The sequence below is a fragment of the Prionailurus bengalensis genome, chromosome C1 (genome assembly GCF_016509475.1).
Source record: "Prionailurus bengalensis isolate Pbe53 chromosome C1, Fcat_Pben_1.1_paternal_pri, whole genome shotgun sequence".
In the NCBI taxonomy this organism is placed as follows: domain Eukaryota; kingdom Metazoa; phylum Chordata; class Mammalia; order Carnivora; family Felidae; genus Prionailurus; species Prionailurus bengalensis.
Window position 1 is genome coordinate 133,996,978 of NC_057345.1, and position 25,334 is coordinate 134,022,311.

Sequence of the window (25,334 nt, forward strand, 5' to 3'; positions counted from 1 at the left end):
AGCTGTGTAATTGAGCTACGATCACCACCATTTTACAGGTGACAAAACAGGCTCAGGTTTCTGTTCAAGAGCAAAGCCTTTTTGATTTCGAACCCTATGCCCTCTTCCCTCTATCACACTGACTGTACAGCATACAAACTGTACATCACACAAGTTCTGTGGGCCCAGAGATGAAAATACTTGTATATAAGAAAGATCATGAGAATTTGATGTTTTAAAAAATACTCAAGACTCCACGTTACAGGAAAGGTATTCAATGTTGGAAACAAAAATACTACAAATAATCTCCCACCAATTATTTCCACATTTTGAACCAAGTGTGAATTATTTATACGAATCCTATAGAACTGTAAAACCAGAATATGCAAGTTGACTTAATGAAAAATGAGCTAGCAATACAACGTACTATCCACTTGGTATTTTTGTCCCTAACTTATTCTTAGCCTCTAGGGGAATTTTGTCACTTAAAAATTTCACCTTTCAAGACTTTAAGTGGATATACGGTTTCTAGGCTATTACCACAGTTCATTTGTGTGAAAAATACACTAATATTAGAAGCTAGAGAAATATCAGGATATGGCAAATTTTAAATCATATAAAAATACCTTCCTTAATTTAAAAATAATAATTTTAGTTTTACTCCAACAAGTTTCCCTTAAAGAAAATATATAATTACAATAATTTCATAGATAAGGCCAACAACTCTGTATGGATTTCCTTGAAAATTTCTCTTATTGGTTACATTTTATTTTTTTGATTAACCACTAAGTAGATAAAATCTGCTTTCATTACCTGGATTATCTTCTGTAATTACCTGTTCTTTAAGCAAAGAACGAAATAAGAAGATTGTTCGTTTTTAAAATGAGGTATAAATGTAATTTCATATTTATCTAACACTTCTATTTTCAGAGGCAAGCTCACTTTTTAGACTTTAGCAAAAGTATTTACATGTTAAGCTAAAATGTTTAAAGAACACTGTGAAGTTGGAAAACACACCATCACCATTTTGCAATGTGATAGGCACTATTAGTGATCCATTTGGATCCTGTTCTCTATGTCTCATATAATAAAGAATAAGGTTGGTTTTATTTGTTTTGAACTTTGGAAGTTAGCTAAGAGCTGAAAATGACACTTTTTAAAAGTACATATAAGTCCTCTGAAAATAATGTCCTTGGGGAGGGGGGACGAGAAGCAGCCAAGCTTTCCTTCAAAACCTCTTAGGTATTATGAGAATATTTGGATTTGAGTCTAAAGATCTTAATTCACGATGCAATTCTGCAAGTTAGCTATGAGAGTATGGCTTTCTATCTCTATATGAAAGACACTAGCCACTAGCCAATTCACTATCCCTACACAATGCTACCAATGTCCATCTTAGATACTTTTTCTTTCAAATTAGAACTCTGTCTTTATTGAGGAAGAAAACACATTCAGTCCAAAAGGATGAGATGCAATTGGTCTAAGCAAGTTATGACTAGCATGTGTCTCCTTTAAAGAAACTCTCTTCCCAGACTCTCTGACAGCTCAGAATGAGCATGTCACCTAATTGTGACCAATGAAATGTTAGAAGACTATTGGAGAGATTCTAGAAAAAAAAATTGTTCAGTGATAAAATGTCAAAGCTACTCTGAGAAATTCCCTTCTGCCATCCTTTTTTCTTCCTTATCCTTTCCTCAAGCAGATGAAAAGCAAAAAGATGAAAGTCAACACTGAGGATGGAAGGGAAACTGAATGAAAACAATGTGGGTCATCACCAAGCCCCAGTACCATCTCTAGACTGATTTCCTCCAGGTGTCTTGTTTTGTGTGTAATTAAATGTCCTTTGCATATGGCACTGTGAACAAGATTAACTGTTATGTGCAACTGGTCTTTGGATCCCCTATGTTTTGAGAAAGTGCCCAATATTTTGGCTGTTACTTAATAAATTCTTAGTAATTGTTTAAAAAATAAGTACTTGCTCTCTGATAACTAAGCCTGAATATTGGGAAAAATGATAGTTTTTGTAGTTTCAGACTTTGATTTTTTTTGGCATTTTAGTATTATAAAAATTATGCATAGTATCTATTTGCTTACCCTGATAATGACACATACTTAGGTACTTTTCTCAGTGTTGTCTTTAAGGTTCATAACTTTGTGAGAAAATACCTTAATAAAAATTATTTTTAGAAAATAATAGGGTGGGCACAATTACAAGAAGGAAAGTCCAATGACCTTTGGGTATAGAAGCATAAACAATCATGAAGTGGATTAAAAAATGCAATCTGACTCCTCTGAGAGTTGGGACAAATTTGTAAAGTCCTCTGTCTTTTCTGTATAGGAATTTTACAAATTCTTTTTTTTTTTAATTTTTTTCGAAGTTTTTTAAATTTATTTTTGGGACAGAGAGAGACAGAGCATGAACGGGGGAGGGGCAGAGAGAGAGGGAGACACAGAATCGGAAACAGGCTCCAGGCTCCGAGCCATCAGCCCAGAGCCCGACGCGGGGCTCGAACTCACGGACCACGAGATCGTGACCTGGCTGAAGTCGGACGCTTAACCGACTGTGCCACCCAGGCGCCCCAAGGAATTTTACAAATTCTATAGCTTCAGGAGGTTTAAACACACAGGCTAGTGAAAAAATAGTCTATATATGCATAGCTATGTATACAGGAGATGGTAAATACAATTGTTTTCAACAAATATTAACAAACAAGTATTAACAGCAATTTTTAATCTGAATAATTATATGTTCAGTTGTTCTTGTGGATTTCTGGACATACATTGTGTTCCTACCAAAACTATCATAGTTATTTTCTACATTTATTTTGAAAACATGTATAAGAAAATTCAGTTGTAAACTAAACTCTGTATACTCTAATAATACTAAAATCACCAAAAAGAACAGAGGCCATTTATATGGACTGTGTGTGGTTGCCCATCTACAAATCCATGTTCCATTGTTCCCATCATCTCCAAATCCTGTCTTACATTTTCATATTCCATAAGGGATAACTCAAATTTTTCCCTCATCCAAATCAGAACTTCTCTGAATGCCCTCTTCATTTTGTCACTATGTCTACATATTTCCTGCAGTAATTATAACTCACTATTGCTAATTGTAATACATATATTATCTTTCCTAGTAGACCACAAACTTCATGAAAACAAGAACAATTTCTCTTTCTCTCTTTCCCCAGTCACTAGTCAGCTGTTTATTAAGTTCCTTGAGAGCAGAATCACTTTTATTGAACCCAGAATATAAGAAATAATACCTTTTGGAAGCCATTACATAAAATTATTCTTCATCCCACTTTGGTATACTAAATCAGGTGCAACGAATGGACAGTTAGTATAGGTCATTCCCTTTTTAAGAACAAGAAGCTCTTGAAAAAAAAGCCACGCTATTAAATGTAAAGGTAAAACAAAATATAGCATTGAAAAATTTCCCCTCTTCCCACTGTCACATATCCATTGAATATGTGAATCACAGAACTAGAAAAGCCAGAAAGGCAAGATAGTGAATATAGAAAGGAACTAATGGGGTTAGTAAAGCACAAATCCAGAAAGGTTGTGTGCTTTGTTGTTGTTGTTGTTGTTGTTGTTGTTGTTGTTGTTTAATTTTTTAATGTTTTATTTTATTTTTGAGAGAGAGGGGGAGAGAGAGAGTGCAAGCAGGGAGGGGCAGAGAGAGAGGGAGATACAGAATCTGAAGCAGGATCCAAGCTCTGAGCTGTCAGCACAGAGGCCGACAAGGGGCTCCACCCCACAGACCACGAGATCATGACCTGAGCCAAAGTCAGATGCTTAACCAACCAACTGAGCCATGCAGGTGCCCTGGAAGGTATGTGCTTTATGATGCATGCTGGCAGTGCAGGGGTGTGGGGAAAACTAACCCTGTATTTTGGCCAGATGAAAGACAGAACATGTTTGGAGAGTTTAGCACAAGAAAGGAGACAGAGTTACAGAGCAGGTGTCATGCAAGTAATTACTTTCTACAAAGGAAGCAGGAAGCATTTGAAAGTGACTCTCAAGAAGATATGGTGCAGGCAAGGCAATTCTTTTATAATTTCTTAAGAAACAGGTATTATTTAAAGCTTTTCAATAATTTTTGGCTGTCTGGCTGGTGTCTCCTTGATTATGACTTCATGCTTAAAGTTGGCTTCACTGTTGAGCCCAGCTTTATCTGGGGCCCACAAAGATAAACTAAAGTTTAAGATGGTCACAGAATATGCAAGATTGACATTATGAGGGACCACTTGACCTTGTGCTGTTGTAAAATACTAAAATGTACTTAAGCAACAGGACTGTTAGCAAAAAGAATTATCAGCCCAACAGGCATAGAAAGTAAATTCAAAATATATCATTCAGCCTGCTTATTTTAGGCTATAATATTACTAGTTAATATTATATTATTAGTTTAGAATAAATTAATACAAAATATACTACAATTTAAAGTGAATAAGTTGCCTTGCAATGCCAGTATTTGGGGATTCTATAAGTGAATAGATAATTGAATACAGAAGAGAATAGTTCAGGAAGGAATTTAATAAAGATTTCATGGGAAGTCATATTTTTTCTACCTTATTTACACCTAAATGCCACTAAAGTGCAGTGAATATTTGTAGAATTTACGTGAATTGACCCAATTAGCCACACTTTAGGTACTACAGTTAGGTAAGCAATGTGTTAATTTCAAACTGTAAAATGTTGACTAAAATGGGAAAAGAGTCTTCTGTTCAGAGCAAACAACAAAAAAATAGATGCCATATGAATATATAAAAAGTCTTTTTTAAAATCAGCAGATGGACCCCTATATTTTAGACCTTACTTGCAATGGGATGTGTATATGTTTTTAGCAAGATGTGAAGCAATGCACAGGAGTATAAGTTACCAAATGTGTATTATGCTATAGCATCCTCTTTAGCACCCCACAGTTAAAAAAAAAATCCCTTAATAAGAACCTGTGATATGCTGCTATTATAGGGTAAATTGATTTCAAGGGAGTAAGTAGTTCAATAGACTCCATAGTTTATAGTTCCCTAATATTCATTAAGTACTTAAAATATCTAGTATAGTATACAAACAACCATTTAGCTGCAGCATGTGTATGTGTGTATCCTTTAATTAAAATTTTTGTTTCATCATATTTAAGAACAAAGCAACAACTAAGGTGACCATACAAATGAGTCAGATGTAACCAATGACTTAAACATTCTGGAAGTTCTCATAGGAGTATTACAGGTCTTAGTTAATTACAATCTCCAGGCATGAAACTGTACTCCAGTGGGTTTTAGGTTATTCAGTTTCCAAATGAACCCATTCTAAAATCAGAAAATACCTCCTTCTATCTATGTGCATTTTTTCTTTGAAATGGAAAGGAGCTTAGCTAATGCTAACATTTATTTTTTGTTTGTTTCAAGTTTTTATTTAATTCTAGTTAACATATAGTGTAATATTGGTTTTAGGACTACAATTCAGTGATTCATCACTTACATATAACAACCAGTGCTCATCACAAGTGTCCTCCTTAATACCAATCACCCATTTAAGCCCATCCCCACTGACCTCCCCTCCATCAACCATCAATTTGTTCTCTATAGTTAAGAGTTTCTTATGATTTGTCTCCATCTCTTTTTTTCCACCCTTAGCATATGTTCTTCTGTTTTGTTTCTTAAATTCCACATGTGAGTGATATAATATGGTATTTGTCTTTCTCTGACTTATTTAGCTTAGCATAATATACTCTACTTCCATCCAACATTTGATATTTAATATATTAATGTCACATCTTCAACTCTGTATATTTGATCATTTTTACAAGTATATTAGAAAATAGGTGTGTTGGGTTTGGAAGGGGTTGTTTTGTTTTGTTTATAAAATAGATGTTTGTTGCTAAACTATTGCATGTAGCACCTCTGGATTAGAATCCAACTCCAAGATTGCTTCTCGGCCTTTTGGCTAAGATCAAGTGTAGAATCCAACTCCAAGAAACAGGGAGACATTACTCTATGTCAAGCACTTAGGATCCAATACTAAATTACTTTGGGGTTCCATTCAATGCCTGGTAAATAGTCATATATAACAGCAATTGTGAAAACCATGGTGACAGTAACTAGAATTCAGTGTAGATGCCAGATCTTAGTCTACTTAACTATCCTTTCTGTGCTAGACTTATTTCTTATAAATCCAAATAAATAACACTTGTATTATACTCACCTTCCCTTTTGGAAAAGTTGACAGAACTCTATAGACTGCTTTTATTGAGTTCTAGTCATACTGTCCTGTATGAGAGGGCAGGGACACTGTCAATTATATTTTATGCAAAAGATAATATGGGAGAAATTTACCAATTTTCTGGGATAGTAATGGAATAATCAAAAAACATAACCTTGTTCTGTATCACACTAGGACAAGATATCAGAGAGTATTTACTCAGAAAATAATCTCACTTAGGAGATTTAAGTAGAGCACAGGGAAAGTGGAATGTCGAGACATAATTTGACAAGCAAGGCAAAGCAATAATTTTCATTATTCACATCACCCCCAAATAATGTGTACTCTATAAAAGTCCTTTTGTACCAATTCCGATCTTATATGATATTAATTATGCCTGTGACCAATTACCTTTATGGTATAATCCTTTTGTTCCAATAAATGAACCATAAGCCTCATACTGTGATGGGAGAGAAGTCCCTGACCATAGAATTCAGTACCTGATTCCTGGCTATGAAACTAAATGTATTAAACTAATTTACTCTTAGATGTAAGAGCTCTATGTTACTATTCCACAGAGTGAAGTCACATAAGGCAGCAGATGTAAAGTCTTTTTAAAAAAAATTGGTGGGAGTGACAATGCAATCATTGATCATTATAATTTCTTACGTGCATGTTTAGACAGACCATTAGATTATCCTAGTCCATAGCCTGCTGTGATTATCACTATAAAAATCTTTTCCCAAAAATCTTGCTGTATCTATTTTGCCTAGTACAAAGCTGGAACTTCTCAAGCTAGCACTTCTTCTACCAGAATGTAACACTGTGAGGGAAGAGATGCTCTCTTATTCATAGTGTCAAACAGGACCTATTTTATAGGAAAACCTACAAACGTATCTATTTGAAAAAATAATTAGTGCGAACTTAACTTCTTTTTGAAGCTCTTCATTCTCCCTAAAATGATGTGGCTCCACGATGTTTCATGCAAATGCTTTTGACCCATTTCAAACATGAGCGAGGCATTTGAGCTCATTCGTATTTATAAAGAAAGCATCACATTTTATTCTGCAATGTGTGCAAAAAGGAAGGCAACAGTTTAATTTCACATAATATTTGGACTTGGGGATCGTCAATTAACATTTGAAAGACAGATTACTGATTTGAAAAATTATTTGGAAAATCATATCTGGTATTTTTCAATTTTAAAGTTACTGAATGTAGAGCCAAATAGATCTCCACATTTCAAAACTTAAGTAAGTTAGTATGCATTTTGAAGGACATCAAAATGATTTAATGTCAGCATACACAGAGCTATCTATTGAAAAAAAATATGCTACAAAAAGAAAGTACATTTTTAAACCATACAATTACCATTAAATTAAGAAGTTAGTTGTTTGAAGTTGGCTCTGTAAATCTTTATGAAGATTCTATATTACCATTTTGAAGAACTCAAATGTGGCATTCAGGATAAAGAAGACATCATGTACAAATGTAAATAATGTAACAACAACAGATTGAGTTTTTGTACTTCTTGTTCTCTTTACAATCTTGTCATGAGAATAAATCACATGGTGTAACTTTTTCTTTTTACAAGTCCCTGAAAATGGAGCATCAAAGTCTAATATTTTTCCTTGCCTAAGCTCTCTACATTTTAATGTTTTGCAAGAACAAGTACAAGCTATAAAAAAATCTTGCTCTCTCACACAGTCCTCTAAGATTATCAGCAAACCAAGAGAACATAGATATTCTCCTTCTGCCTATATTCCTCTACCCCACTATATTAACTCCAACCTGGCAAAGGGAAAGAAAGAAGGAAATTTGCTTGAGGTCAGATCTAGAAAATGTGCTTCTTCTTTGATGCTCTGTAACAGAATAATTCCATTTGTGAACATTTAGGAAAATGTTTCCAATAGTTCAACATGCATTGATGAATTTTAAAAAATATTTGAATTACTGACAATATTCCATAGGGTTAAGAATTACTTAGAAGTAGATATTACAGGAAACTGGCCCATCTGAGGACTCTTAAAATGGTTATTTAATTTATTTTCAGTTTAGAGAACATGTTTTACTATTATCATAAAAACACTCAAATATGTATTCATTTTCCAGTTTTAAGACCCCATTGTAAGATTAAATACAGAACAAACAAAATCTGAATTATAGAGTTAAAAAGGCTAAATTGTCTTTAACAGGGACAAAGTGTGTGAAAGAAAGAAAAAAAGGCTCTTTACGTTATTATCACTCGTAGAAGTAGAGCTAGACTAAATAGATGAATAACATATTGAAAGAAATTATAGAATCAACCTTGAGGTGAGGTCAACCTTAATTTACTTGGGGCCTCATATTATTCTCAGCAATCTAAATGGACTAAGTCATGGCTAAATGAGAAAACAAAATAGAAATGTACTCCAAGCTGCACAACTGATAATTTTCAAAAGACACATAATTTGAAAAGTTGGAATTCACTTTTGTTAATTCAAGTAGATCTTCCTTAATTAGAACTCACTTTTCTCCTCTAAACATAGTGTTGACTCTTGCCATATGGATGATTATTTAATAAATGTACAGGCAACTAGCTCTCATTCAATAACTTAGTGTATTTCTGCCTGGAAACATTATTCATATAGAATAAAAATGAGACTACCACAAGCTGATATCCAGTACATAATATACAATCACTGTAATCCTCTATCATATGCCACAATCCATAATGGTGGAAAACTCATATTCAACAGTGATGCATGTGCAAAACCAGATGAAACAGGGTTCCTTGATCTTACTGAGATATTTAATCTACATTTTCCCTTTAATGGCCACCATCCCAGTGGGCTTTACCTTCAAAGGGTTTATAATCTAATTGGCAACAGCATTTTAGAATGATGACTATAAGGCAAGTATAGTTCAATAAGGCAATAAAACCCATTTTATTCTAAAGCCCATATTTAACAGAATAGGCAGATATGATTATAATATTAACATGATTTGGAGGATAAAATGTTTTCTGCTTAAATCTCAAACAGAAATTTAATAATTAATTGATAGTTTAAAGACAGGCAATCTATGATTTCTAGATTTCCTTAGCAAGTTTATTTATTCCGTGTGTATAAACACCTTTCATGCTATTTTTTTTTAAATTTTTAAAATGTTTTTGTTTATTTTTGAGAGGCAGAGAGACAGAGAGTGAGCAGGGGAGGGGCAGAAAGAAGGAGACACAGAATCTGAAGCTGGCTCCAGGCTCTGAGTTATCAGCACAGAGCCCAATATGGGGCTTGAACCCATGAACCATAAGACCATGATCCGAGCTTAAGTCGGATGCTTAACTGACTGAGCCACCCAGGTGCCCCCGTTCCAAGCTATTTTGAGTATTAACAATCCCAAATCAAACTGACGTTCATTGGGATTTTCTGACACTAAATTTATATTGGCAAATTGCATTGGCTAGACCAAATTCTTCTCTTAGCCTTAGATCTTAAATGGTACCATTGTGCTAATAAGCACCTTTCCTCAATTTTCAAAATAATTAGCTCCCTAAGTGGTTTATTTCAGATAAAAGAATAATACACTATCCCCACAGAATTTGTTCTGTTTCTAAATGATTTAAAATTCTAAATTTGCCATAGCATTTAAGTTCCAATAGTAAAAGTGTGTCAATGATTGCAAAGTTTCTATGGCAACAACCTCATTATACCACCACTCCCGAGATAGTAACCTGGATTATAAGTGTTAGAGAGATGTCAATTATCATGAAGTCTGGTGAACAAGAGAACTAATGCAGCCTACATTAAAAAAAAATGTTGACTTTAATTTCATAAACAATGCAAATGAGTACAATGTTACCCCCAGTGATTAAGACTGAGATTTTCTACATTTGTAGACATTATGTCTCCTTGTAGAGAACATTGTATTTTTTAGACTAGATTTAAGGACACTTGGTTTTGTGTTATCTATATAAAATTGGATCTACCTATGAAAACCTTGAAGGAAGTTTACTGTCTGTTTACATCATCACTTTGCCTTAAGATATCAGGCAACCTAGGCATCTCACTGAAGTGCTTACAGAACACAGATGCTCTGTAAAGTAACCATTACTTCAGCCAAAAATATATTAGCATCAACATTGCTCTATCAACAAACATCATTCCATGGAGAAAGACAACACCGACATCCAGAGTCCATTTCCAAAGTGAATACTAGCTTTTTAGAGACTAACATCTGCTGTGCCCTCATGCTCCAGCTGCTATGGAAAACAGATTTTCAAAAGTAAATCTGCCCCATTCATTTCGTCCAGGAAGTGGGCATTCAGCAATTGAAATCTATTAATTCTTATTTGTGATTCATTTTAAAGCTATGATTTAGAAAGTTTAATTGACAGAAATAATGAAGAACTACAATACATTTTGGAGACTGCATTACATTTTAAAACAAGTGAAGATAATTGTAAGTGAAAAATGAAAGAAAACTGCATACCTCAGTAAATGAGTCATTAACCCCTCACCTTGTAAACCAGAAAAGAAATCTTGATGGTAATAACCAAGCTTCTTTAATGATTCTGCAACATAATTATAAAATTAAACTGATAGTTTGAGATGGGTTTTGGTCCTTTGTAAGCTATTTCCAATTTAGCCTTCCTCTTATAAGGACTCACTGTCCCACCACCACACATTTCTTCTTTACTTTTGCTTTGAGGACAGTGGGACTCAAGGGTGAAAGGAGAGAGGAAGAGAGGAGGGAAGAGATAGGAAATTACTAATAAGAGTAAACCGCAGGATCCTTTTACAGTTCATAAGCGTGAAGATTGGGTGTTCACGCTGTTGTGTGACATGTGCTTCCCTCAAACCTTGTTATGACCTCGGCACATTACCCATCTGATGTGAACTTGGGAAAAAAAAGTAATTTCCATAGGTAAACTTATTTTAAAATTATTCTTACCCTATTTGAACTAAATAGGTTTAAAAAAAATTTGGGGGGGGGGTGTTGGGGAGGGCACCTGGCTTATGAACTTGGGAAGGGAAGTGGGTGAGCTAATGGGCTGCAGGATTTGTATTTAAAGGTATAAAGGGGCAGTGTAGTCTGATTCATTTTCAAACAGTGGTGACTGCTTCGGTGATGTGGACAGCCAGGCTAGATCTCCTCAGAAGTAGGCTGGCAACTGGACCTTCTCAAATGTCACTTCATATTCATTCACTAAGGAACATAAGTCATTCCTTTGGGAGAAGTCTAGGTAACATCTAAGTTACATAGGTTATCTACATGATTTAAATTGAAATTGCCACATTTGTATTTCATAAAATTGGAATACACAACATGTTAGCATGTCTATCTCTGCATATGTTACACACATTTTGATATAAAGCATATGTTAGACATAGTCTTATATATACTCAAATATAAAACCTGTTTTATATATATAATATATGTCAGTATGTGTGTGTGTGTATGTGTGTATATATACTGTTGATAAACCGTTGATGATTCTTCTGGTCCTAAAGAACCCAAATGAAGCTATTCTTTAATGTAGACATAAATAGCAGACTTTCTATTGGTGCTATTAAGAAAACTATTTTTAAATATTTCTCTTAGAGTTACTTTTAGACACAGCCTATCACTTAAAATCTGTTCCAAAATTTAAATATCAAAACCAAAATAACAAGTTTAATCTATCACTTCATTCACAAATCTGACCTCTATAAGTCTTTTGATTATGCAAAAAAAAATCAAATTTACACTTTAGAAATCAAGATTTGAAAGCATTGAGTTTAAAAGAAAATGTCATAGGCTTTTAAGGCAATTCCAAAATAAGAATTCCCAAAATGTTTTTAGTGCATAAGCCATTATTAGAAAAAGTTTTTAGCCTCCCATGGGGTTCTAGCTAGTATATATTGAGAAAAACACGTTTCTTTTATTTTTGAGATGTTTGTTAAAAAGCAAAACTCTGATAATGCTCTATTGTTGTAACATTATATTTTATTATATATTAATTTAGTTTCTCTAGAAAGCTACATTGTGATATCATAGTTAAAAAAACAAAGACCTTGGAGATTGAAAGATTTAACATCTAGACTTTGTGGAACTTTGACACTTACTGTTTGTTGGACTTAGTGTGAGTCTAAATTTCCTTCTGTATAAAATGACAGCTGATCTTTTTACATGATTGTTGTTTATAATAATTTAGAGTATGTAAAAAATGTATCTTAAGGCCTACAGCAGTGTCTTAAGACAGTAGCCATGTGCATTCTTATAGCCACATGGCATTGTGAACCATTCTGTACCCTGATTATAAATCTCCAACTTCCCCTAATTGTCTAAAAATGGCATCAAAAGGAAAACATGAATAGTACTCCGGGATACTTCATTCTCATTAAACTAGAGTTTACTTCAGACAAATTCACTTAACAAGATCTGGTAGACATGCCTATAGAGCCAAAAATCAGGATGAGCTTCCTATCACCTTCTTGGTAGGAAGAATGCAACTGGTGTTATAAATATTTTGAAAGCATTCAAAAGTAATCACATTGATTGCATCATTATAATTACTTAAAAGAAGTGCTGGTTATAAATAAAATTTATGCTGATAATAAAATTCAAAAAGCAAATCTTCTGTAATGAAACTCATGTCACAAAATTGGACCACAAAAAATATAGAAAATAGAGAAAGATATTTTACATAAGTGGAAAAGAGGACTCCCTGAATGTATTTTATGTATTTTTAATTAGGTATAATGGAAAACCTGATAATCATACCCAAATAAGAAAATATTAGCAAACACTGAAATATGCATGTTTTAAAAGTTAAAACTCTTACATTTCAAACTTAGTTAATGTGGAAGTAAAAAATAACTAAGAGTAATTTGGTGGTTAATCAATATTGTAATCACTCCTTGAATTTCTGGGCTTATGTCTTTTAGGTGTAAGTATGTAAATATTATTTTTTCTTTCTCAATAGTGAGAAAGGATACATATGATTCTCTGGTATGATGTAGATCTTGGGTTTTGGGGAGCAGAGTTTTCCTCCAAGATCTCATACTTAAAGCTCTGTAGAAAGTCAGGGGTTAATTAACATATTTGCTATTTTGAATACCATATATTTTAATATTTGAATGATTTGGCTAACAAATTATTCAAGTTATAATGTTTAAGTCTTAATTTTCATGTAGATGAAAATAATTATGTAAATTATGCACATTAATTAAATTATGTAAATTAATTGGGGAAATTATTTCCATAAGATTGTTTTGTTGCTATGTATAGCTTTAGTCCCTGGAAACCCAGAAGATCAAACTGTTAAATTAATGTATACACAAATGTATAAACTCTTCCTTAAATATATGGTACTATTTATCATTTTTTCCTATTATTTATAAACCTAGTATCATTATAGTCATTCTTATAGTGACAGTTTTATTCATAAAGAAACTCAGGTCTGTGTTCTTCGTGTTCTTTATGTTCTTTGAATATATAAAAGAATACGCTTTGAGTTTAATGTGACTATTTGGTTTTGGCAGCCACATAGGAAGCTAACTAAAGTCATTTCCAGTATAGAAATTTTACAGTTAAAAAATAAAAAAAAGGGAAGAAGACTTAGCCAAACAATTAATGAAATTACAAGCACATTTTTCTTTTTCACAAACACTATTTAACATTCTAATCCTGCAAGAGATGGCCCAATGATTTTTATAAATACATATACATTGAATAGCATAATATTTTAAGCTAGAATATGTCACAAACTCTAATGAACACAATATGCCAAATAAATGACATCTCTGACCTCATGCTATTGGCTGATTCTTACCTGCTGTATGTAAGGAAACGCCAAATTAAATATTGTGCCAGTCCAGGATTCATTAGCGGGACCTGTCAGCTGTGTAAAAGCTTCCTCCCAAGTATCTGCTCAGTACTCTGGTGCATACTTGTTGAGCTTCATTTACAAGATTGTCAGAAAACTAAATGTATTTTCACAGCACCTTCCAAATCTTTAATCAAGCAAGATCTAATGAAGCCAAAAGGCTATTTCTCAATTCTTCTCCACTTCCTCTAGCTCCCAGTAGGATATTTACGAAGATAGCAAAGAAGATGACACACACCTTAGTGGTAAGAGGAGGGATATCTATAATCCACATATTACCAAATGAAAAGTTCAAGTGCCATTCTTCACTTCAAGGGGGACTTGAAGAAGGGATTTGTTTTATTACAGGGTCTACTAACGCCAACTCTAAATCCCTATCCTTTCACAGGAGAGTTTATAAAATCCCTCTTCCATTTGTGAAAAGGAAACTCTCATAATACTGATGCACAAAATGACATTTATTGACATTAAAAGCCTCATCAGTTATTTCTCAGCAGTCTTTATTCCTTTTGCAGAGGGGTTTATTGTGCTGTTTGGCATGAAGGAAACTGGCCCTCTTTGATTTAGCAAAGTCTGGCCTGAAACCAATACTCCAAAGAGTTTCTTTAAAGTTACACATTTTCCAAACACTGGATTGAGTCCTGTGGGTGTCTATATGGGGCAGAAATGAGTTTGATACAACATAAGGTCATAAAGGTTTTTAAAGATACTCTGTTTCACACTTAAACCATTAGTGCTGCATTTGCACCAGAGCCCATGTCAGGCTGCAATGTATTCACATCTGTCTCTTCTCAGGTCACCAGGACTCCTTGGGCCTCATCTCAGGAAACAGTGGCTACAAACTTTATCAATCATTTTCTAAGTCTTACATTCAACCAGTCTCTAAAAAAGCAAGCAATTAACAATTCATATCTTCATTATTTAAACATCTGAAAAGCTTCATAGAGTTAGTGCCTATACCTATGAGACACTCTCAAATTGGGCTTTTTCAAGACCAGGTGGGGAAATAGTTTTATTTACATATCTGTTTAAAACTTCCTACCACTTCCAGATGTTACACATGAGTGATAGAAATATAGATGCATTCCCTACCCTCACAGAGCCCACAGTCTAAGAGAAAATATATTAACAGTGAGTAACAGTCATAACAGTTCCTGGCAAGTGTTGTGAGGGAAATATTCAGAGGCTGATTTGCAAAGATAGGAAAGGGCACCAAGCCCAGCTGACTGGAGGTGAGCCCAGAGTAGAGAGCAAACTCCTGGTCATCTCTATCCTTGGTGCCTTGGCAGAAAGGTCACATGTCACCCTACTGGCAAACTGCTATTATGAAACAAAACAAAACAAAACAACAACAACAACAACAAAAACCCCACCCATTGAAGAGGTTTAGACAGAAGATCTGTTTGGGTTATTTAAAAGGTCAAATTCAAATTCTAGAGATTAATAACTACTTGTACTAATGAAGCTCTTGAAAAATCTAGTAGCAATAAAATAGTTTCAAAAGGTAAAAATTACATTGTGTCTAGTAGCAGAATTGTAAATGGATTGAACTTCCCAATAATTTTCAGTAAATTAAACTATAAACTGTAAATTTAAATTGTAAAATGTAAGGAATATCTTCTTCCAGCATTGACAATAATAAAGTTATGTCATTTCTTCTTTGATACATTCCATTAAATAGGGCCAAAATGGATAGAATCATACTTTTATTAGCTTTTATACAGGGCTATGAATTTTACAAAAATGTAGAGTTTTGAGAAAAATCAGTGAAGAATTGAAATATCTATTTTCTGTGGAATGTGCTAAATGTAGTGATTTGGTAGTCACTTAAGCATAAGAGATAAATTTTAAGTTGTTAAACATCTGTTTGAAAGATGATCAATCAAAATGTTATAATTGGTAAGAGCTTACCAATTTCCAGAAATAATTCACTCATACTGAAGACGTGTTTTTTAATAAACAAAAATAACCATTTATATTTCAAAAACTTCTTCAGGGTCTACAATTGAGATTAAATCTATGGCCTAGCAATGATTCACATTTTATGTTATTTTATGTTTATATTTCAATTATTAATATGACTATTTCTCTTCCTGAAACATAATAGTGTCTTATTTCATGTGTGCCTTGGGGTCATATATTGTTCTGGCAACCAAAGGTTAAATTAGATAAAGTATTATTTAACCTTTTTTCTATGGGAACTTAGATTTACGTGAAAGCTGAACTTGGATGGTATCTCATTTCACTCAACTTAAGGCACGTGTCATCACAAAAAATGAGCTACTTTGTTGCTTGCACACATATTTGCCACCTCTCTGAAATCCTGTTTGCCACTCTGATTGTACACTTTGGCCTGATTTTTTCTTTTTCTTTCTAACACACAAATGATGATTTTTCATTACCATAGCATTCACACTTTTTTCATTAAGTGGAAATTTTATTTAGCAAGTCCATAATAAATATTGTTGAAATAGTAAATTATTATTAAGCTGTGTTTTCTTGTCATCCATAGAAGTGAGTTAAAGAAATGGGAAGTAAACAAAAGAAACAAAGATTCCAAAATAAGGAATTTTTAAAAAATCACAAAAGTGAACTGACTTTCATTATTACTGTTGTGGAATAATTACATTGTAATTCTGTAAAGTGCTATAGAATTTGTAAAACACTTTCATAGTTTTATTCAGTTTTAAAGCAACTCCATAAAATAAGTTGTCATTAGTTACATTTTACAGATACAAAAATTTAGTTTTAGAGAAAATATGAGACTTGTTCATGGTTACTCTGCTAGGAAGTAGCAGAAGCTAGAGCCTGGACACAAAGCAAATCTTTGACTTCAGGGCTACTCCACTTTTCTTTGTAACTTTTACGCCATTAATACATAAAATGTACCAGACTAATACATTTTATTTTTTGTCACTTGGAATACGCCATCACCCAGTGCAACCAGCCTTTCACCTCTTTGCTTCTCACTCTCAAATTCTGGATCATTTTTTATAGCATGATAAGACAAATTCTAGAGTTTAATAACTACTTGTACTAATGAAGCCCTTGAAAAATCTAGTAGCAATAAAATATTTTCAAAAAGTAAAAATTACATTATTTCTGATATGTATTTACTACTGAGCAGACACTACTGCATTCTTCTTTATTTTTTTTTTTCAACGTTTATTTATTTCTGGGACAGAGAGAGACAGAGCATGAATGGGGGAGGGGCAGAGAGAGAGGGAGACACAGAATCGGAAACAGGCTCCAGGCTCTGAGCCATCAGCCCAGAGCCCGACGCGGGGCTCGAACTCACGGACCGCGAGATCGTGACCTGGCTGAAGTCGGACGCTTAACCGACTGTGCCACCCAGGCACCCCTGCATTCTTCTTTAAAAATTGATCGCATATATATACTAGCTGTTATTTACCTGCCACAGTGAATTAATGAAACAAATACATGTCAGTATAACAAAGTACATTATAAAGTTAATATAAAACTTTATATATAAGCTGTTATATATTTTGCCTTAATTAAAATAGAGAGTGCTAAATGTAAATAAATGTCTTGTTCGGAATAAATTCCACATAGTTTATTAATCCTGTGCAAATATGAGCAGGAAAGAAAAAGGGAGAAAGAAACTTTGATATATTTAACAGTATTAACATTTATTTTATAAAATTCTCTGGGCTAAAATATAATAATACCACTCAATCCGATTTGTAAAACAGATGCATAAAAGTCACTAAATACACATTTTAATAAAAACATATTACATTATGTTCATAAATAATTTGCATTATTCCACTATTATAATTTTTAGACAAAAGTATTATACTTAAGAACTTAAGACTACAAATAATGGCTCTAAAGAGTTTTCTAATATATCCCTAATATATTAAAATACAATTATATATTTCTAATATATCATTTCCTTTTTAAAAAATAAGATGTACAAGATGGCTCAAATATAAAAATTAATTTACAGGTAACTCTCTATAATCAAAAATAAAATAGATATGTTCTCTGAAGTGAATATTTCCTATGATTTTAGAACCTTTATCATTATCCAAAATTATTTTTTCTCAAATAAGCTATTATTCATTTTCAATTCCATGTGAAACAGCAATTGTAGATTGAAAACTAGCTGGAAAATAAAAAGCAATACACTCAGTCTTCATATTCTCTGTTAGGAGTGTAATTTGCAAGTAATTTATCAATAGATGTTTAATAATTAAAACGAAAAATAAACTCACTAAAGCATGGGTTGCAAATGCCACTGATTACTATGCTCCTCTTTAGAGAAAAAAATCCATCAATGCATGAAAATAGAATTCACAGGGGTGCCTGGGTGGCTCAGTCAGTTGAGCATTGGGCTCTTGATTTTGGCTCAGGTCATGATCTCTCAGTTCCTGAGCTCCAGCCTTGCATCTGGAGCTCAGAGCCTGCTTGGGATTCTCTCTCTCTCTCTCTCTCTCTCTCTCTCTCTCTGCTCGGGATTCTCTCTCTCCTTTTCTCTGTCCCTCCTCCACCCCACCCACCCCACCCCCCACTCCCTCTCTGTTGCTCTCTCAAAATAGACAAACATTAAGAAAACAACAACAACAACAAGGATAGAACTCACATTGTTGAGTCCTTCCCATTTTAATGATTGCTTCATGGCAGTATTGTTCTCATTTCCTGTAATTGCTTTCATTTGAAACACAAGCTATATGAGAATCTAAAGGACTAAAGTATTAAAAGTACTAAAATCTGGCAAAGCTGAATGAGGACACTGGGACAGTCAACACTTTTTCATTGACTACCAAGTGTTTGAGGTATTCTTTTTCTTTTTCAAATACCCCTTTCAATTTACTATTAGGGCATTTTTTATATCAGCTTCCAATCACTTATTATTTTAAGTGTAGAGACAGTTAACAGGATGAATTAATTCTTTTTTAAAGGGACAAAACTCCCTATGGATGCTACATTACTCCACAGACCTGAGATCTAGTGAGTATATTTTCAGTTACAGATTTTGACTAAAATTGGCTTGCAGAATTTATCTGCCAAGGACACTGAAGTTAGCTCATTAGTATATTTTCCCCAACTGACTCCAGGTGAAAACAACTGAATATGTCAAGTGGTGGGCATCTCATTCATTACCTCAGAACAATTTATCACAGAAACTATGCTTACCCAAGAACTTCCCTAGTGAGTCTCAAACACTGGTTTTCTTTTTGATGGATTTTTAAGACACAAATATCTCAATTTTTATGTGACAGGATTCTTCTGTTACCATAAAACCAGCTTTAAAAAACCTCAAAAAAAAAAAAAAGAGCATGACAACCTTATAAGCAGCATGAACCTCAGTGGACTAGGAATGAGTATATTTAGAGTGGACTTTGGGAGGAAACAACCATTTCCCAAAGATTGTTATTGCTTAATGAGATCCGTGACCACACATGCATTATGTGGGATAAACATGGCTCCCTGCTGGCTCCCCAAAGCCTGCTGACAGTTGGTGGTTATGATGTTAACTCGCTTTAACACCCCAGAAATGTTTTAATGTTTTTTTTCTCTTATTTCTATAATATTAGAGCAAGGCTTGGATCTACCATGTAGAAAACATAATAGCAATATTAAAATAGTATAACTTGAACAGTCTCTGTAGCATTTCTGCGTTGCTACTATAAGTAATGCTTATTACAAGAGGGTATCTTCTTCCATTTTCAAAAATCAATTTTGATAATATCTATAAACTGATCAGATGTATAAAAAACTCTTCACCTATTATTTTAACAAATACTATTCCATTAGTAAAGGAAACTCAATATTAGCATTGTACATATTTTTCCTAGAACTATTTGTTTTCATTGCTTTGCAGGAAAACAAAAGTGTAGTAGTTTTGGTTTTAAAAAAACAAAAATAATTTTAAAAATGTACTTTTAAATTTTCAGTTTAATTTATGGAAAGAGCAGTTCTTCCTAATGAGAAGTAAAACATGCCTGTCAGGCATTCCTTATAGTCCCCCTACCTGAGGAGAAAACAATAGCATCAGAGAAGTACAGTGTTAACATTCAAAATGATATCTGGTTCAGTTGTTTTCATAACCTGTAGAGAATATGTGTAGTATTAAAAGATACAAATCCAAACCTTGGTTTTGTCTTCACTGATTTTCTGACAGAAAATCTTTTGCACACACACTGATAAGAAAGCAAACTACTCTTTATGAAAATTTATCACTTAGAACATTTACTTGGTATTATTCACTCACATCATTCTTCCTGGATAAAAATTAGCATTTTTCAACAAGTACAATAATACTTTTGGAGCATAAAAGAAACAACAGATGTTCCTTCTGCCCCCACCTGTTTATTTTTTAAGGCAATGCAAAAGCCTTATATGGATAAAAATAAATAATAAATACTTGAAGACTTTTGTTTTCAACCCATAAAAGCAAAAAAAAAAAAAAACAAAAAAAAACCCAAAAACGTCATTTTAGTAATGCCACCAGGATCAGAAAAGTATTCTAGATTCCCAATAATTTATTCTCTGCACTTTCAGATACAACATAGTAGTGTATCCCCACAGGACACCCAGCATAAATGCAAACTCATGACTTGAAGCACTATCAATAAGTTAATAAGCAGTGGGAGCAATTCTCTGTTTTTATGTAGTCAAATGTCATTTTAAACTATTTGAAGGAAAAATAAATTATGTTTAGAAACTAACCTCAGAAGAGAATATGAAAATCTATATTGAAATTTATTCCTTGACAAGTATGTTTTCTCCTATTATAAAGTAGTTCATTAATTATATAGATGATTTCTTTTAGAGAGGACTTTGAAAATCTCACCTTAATAAAGAACAACATAATCTGCACGTCTTACTATTCAAGAGTAATCTTGTATTAACCATAGTGAACTACAGAATTACTCTTTTTAGGTCAATTCTCTTGCTCCTCACTAACTTTGTACCTGCAATTATCTATGTTTAAAAGGTTCGCATCTACGACAGCAATAGCCTTCATGGCACCTTTGTGCTAATTAGAAAAAGGAAACCCCTCTGGTCAAATATAACCCGTGACCGGGGCACAAAGCTTGGTAAGCAGAGTGTGATGTGGATGTCATTCCTCCCTACCATTCCTCTGCCTGGTCTTTTCGCAGACTCTGCAACAGCCCTGGTCTCTCCTACTATAACGTCACTGGCTTCTAAGAGTTATTAAGTGCCAACTGTAGGCAATAAATGTATGTATACAGTAATAAAATATAACAACCAGCATGTATTGAGCAGTGATTGTGAGTTGGTGGTTTATATATCTCTATTCTTTATTTTTTAATTTTATTTATTTTATTTTGAAAAGAGAACATGAGCAGAGGGGGGGTGGCAGAGAGAGAGAGAGAGAGGGAGAAAATCCCAAGCAGGCTCTGTGCTGTCCCCTCAGAACCCCATGTGTTGCTTGATCCCACAAACCATGAGATTATGACCTGAGTTGAAATCAAGAGTCAGTCGCTTAACTCCTATATATCTCTATTCTATATTTACATCTCTTGGAGCTTTTTTTGCAAATAAGCATATAGGGTTTCAAAGAGACTATGTACCCTGGCCAATGTGACATAGCTGAAATAGTGTGGACTGGAATCCAAACTGACTAACTTCAAAACATAATCTCTTAATCTCAACCCTAATGTTTTTTGTTGTTGTCTTTCAATTACTGGGAATACCTCAAGTGTAGGTTCTTAGATTTTACATGTAATTTTCTCTCCTTTTCTTGGAGTGGTGGAAAGCACAAGATGATCTTGGAGCAAAGGATTTGGAGTTTTTAGAGACAGAGAGATTTTTGTCTATAGATAATGTTTTTATTTGTTTATTGGGTTATTTATAATCTACTAGAAAGATTTACCAATAATGTCTCCCATTTATATCATATTATAACAACCAACCAGCCAACAGACTGGAAACATCCATCTGTTACAATGGGAATCCTGGGATGAACAGTACTGCTTTCTGTTCATAGAATGAATGTCATTCCTAAACATTTTCATCATAAAAGACCATACGACAGAAAACTATTACATAAGCAATCATTATTACTACTATCAGTACTAATAATTGAGTGCCTACTATAAACAGGACACTTTATAAGTATTTTCTCAAACCCTCAAGACTTTATGGTAGGTATTGCTGCATTTCATTTATAAGGAAACAGATTTAAAGAGATCAAGTAATTAGTAAAGATAATAGAGCTAATAAGTGCACTCTTTTCTTCTACAATAGTATACAACATTACTGCTGAGCACTGCAGCAAAGCAGAAGCACTTTCCATCTCTCTTGGTATTTGCATTATTGATTCTAATATGTATACATATACCTAATACAACCTACGAAGTATTCTGTCCCAGAATATTCAATTTGAATCCAATCTAGCCTCTAGATCTAATAACCTATTTAGAGAAAACACTGGTGATACAGGACCTCGATAAATAAAATAATGAAAAAATAAGACAAATTCAAAATATAAGATATTCTACGATTGGCAGAATCATTTCAAAAGATAAAGATCATGAAAAAATGTGATGGGGTGCTGTTCAATATAAAAAAAGTTAAGAGACAAAATAACCAAAAAGAAACTATGATCAACTAGTAGTTAAAAAGAAAAAAAAAAGATTAAAAATGGTAAAATATATTCAGGGAAAACTGGAGAAATTAAAATGAGCCAGCAAGATCAAACAAAGAGGATGGGAAATGAAGGAAATGATCATTTTTGCTGGAGCAATCAGGGAAGATGTCATAGGATAAAAGGCATTTATTCAATGTATTCCAAGACGTTGCTCTGTGATTTTTCAGCCTATATTGATTTTCTCATTGTCTAGATCCTAATGTTAACAATAGCATTTTTGAATAAATATTGTTAGGTAACATTTTTATATGTAAACCTCTTCTCTCCAGGATTTTATCTTCTAGTCCTCTAATGGGTTCTGCAGTGCTCAGTACAAGACATAGTTGACACTCAAGTAGATTGAGGCAACAGATTTTTTGTAGATACAGGATCTACAAGTCCTCTTCCTAGCATCGAGTATATCAACACAAAGCAACATGTACTGCAGTAAAACTCTAGTGTAAATTAAAGGATTAGAGGATTCTTTCAAGTTAGTCATAGCTCCATGCTTTTTTTTGCAAAATTTAATCAAACTAGATGCTAATAAAAATAAGTTTGCCATTAGCCAGCAGGGGGAAGAAAGATCCCTTCAGTGGTTACAGAATACAGCCTCAACACATCTTGGTGAGGTGGGAGCCTTTATGCATTATTCTCCTTATTTTACCAGGCAGGAAGTAGACACAGAGAGAGGCTAAGTGACTTGCCCAAGGACAAAGAGTGAGTCAGATGCAGAGCTGGGAATTGAGCCCACTTCTCCCGGTTCCCAGTGTACAGCTTTTCTCAGCAAGCCATAATGCCTTTCAGATGGATCATTTCCTAAAATGTATTAAGTTGTTAAAAATTCAATATGGGTGTTGCATTGCTTTCCAACTAGTTCTGTTTCTCACTACCTTCCTAGAGCTATTATCAGAAGCTAAACTGATTGTTGGATCAATAATCTCACATCTATATTTTTTTAGACAATATGCCATTAAAACTGGATGTATCCAAGAACCTAAGATGAATCAGACTTTTTGGAAAGTAAGGTTGTGTTTGGCTCTTTTAGCAGGTGGAGGAGGATCCCACAGTGAGGGGGAAAAAAATTGCAGCTCAAATTTGGGAGAAATTGGAAACGATCAGGAAGAACAAGGCTGTATCAACCACCAGAAAGGCTTAAAAACAAACAAAAAAACAAACAAACAAACAAAGTCAAGCAATGTGACGCTCATGGGGGCACTTAAAAAGGAAGAAAATAAAAAACTTCGTACATTGAAAAAGTGGAGATCCTAGGCCTTTTGAAAAGATTCTAGACACTTGTCTTTATATAAAGCCATGTTTCATTACCTGGAATTTTACACATCAGTTTACTGGTTCACCTTACCCATGAGTCATGGGAAGGAACTATCTTTTTTAATCACAAAAGACTTATACTGTGCTCTTATTGTGCTAACTAAACCAGAAATGGTAAGAAGGCCAGATGCTAACACTCCTGTATGTCTTCTGACTTGACCATTGGCAACATCACCAACTCATCACTGTGATCTTTACTAAAGAACTCAGACTCAACTATAGAATCTCTTTTAATATAGCAATCTGGAAACCTACCAGTCAAGATTCTTCCAAAATATCAAACCCATTCACTACTTCTGGCATATGCTTTTCTATTCACTGCCCATCCAAAAGGCAAGACACAAAATCACTATAGGTCCATGGCCTCATCTGCAAGGTCTGATCAAACCCTCTGCAATCACTCCTTATATTACTTATGAATTATAAGTCATAAGATTTATGAATTATCTGAATTAGACCATTAACTACTTAAGGGCTGATATGCCTTTTAAAAAAGGTACCTAACACAGGTTTCCTGAGAAAGGATCAATAAATATTAATTGATTTTATAAAATTTATGTGCTTTTTAAGAACCTTTGGAGACAGTAATATTTGAATGACTTAATAAGCATCATCACCCATAATCATACAAATTCAGAATTTTAGTCACAATCAACCACAGCAGTGATTACTGTATTAAAATTAAATAACTGAGACAAGTGATATCTTTTGGACCATTAAAGCATGTCTGTAGAGGAATTATTCTTTCAATTGTTTACCATCCTTAAGATAATCTTACGACACTGAAGAAAATGCATTTGGTTAAAAGTCTTTGAAATTTCAATATCCTATGAAATTCTCTGGAGTAGCAATTGATTCCAGGCCAAAAACAGGAAAAATTAAGATGGGCTTGATTCATTCTGGCAGTGTTAGAAAGTAAGAAAATGCTAAAAAAAAAAAATGGGGATATCACAATAGGGCAGAGTAGCCAATCTGAAAGACTTCCCAATGCCAAAAGTGGAATAATTTGAAGAACATAAACAATAACAGTATTTAATTATAACCCAAAGTAAACTAAATACCTACGAGTCTATACTGATGTAAGGAAAGAAGGAAGGAAGGAAGGAAGGAAGGAAGGAAGGAAGGAAGGAAGGAAGGAAGGAAGAGCTTTTTCTTACAGAATTCCAATTAATAAATGTAGAAAGAATGAGGAAGGCATCATCTCATCTAAGTGGTCAAGGTTAACATCACCTATTATAAGGCATATTGGCATGTATCTCCTGATATAATACACTGAAGAGGGCAGGTTTCTTATGTACAATGTCAACCTGATGCCATGTCAACCTGATGCCATGTTGAATG

The 25,334-nt window shown here is 33.8% G+C and overlaps 1 protein-coding gene and 1 non-coding gene across 2 annotated transcripts in view; one reads left to right on the top strand and one right to left on the bottom strand.

Annotated features, from left to right (window-relative positions):
- Positions 1-25,334, bottom strand: part of LRP1B (LDL receptor related protein 1B) — a 1,901,338-nt gene that overhangs the window by 1,860,693 nt on the left and 15,311 nt on the right. The gene's annotated exons all lie outside the window — the stretch shown is intronic.
- On the top strand, positions 10,963-11,066 carry LOC122482380. Its single transcript, XR_006297164.1, has one exon. It is a non-coding gene; the product is annotated as a small nucleolar RNA U13 (small nucleolar RNA).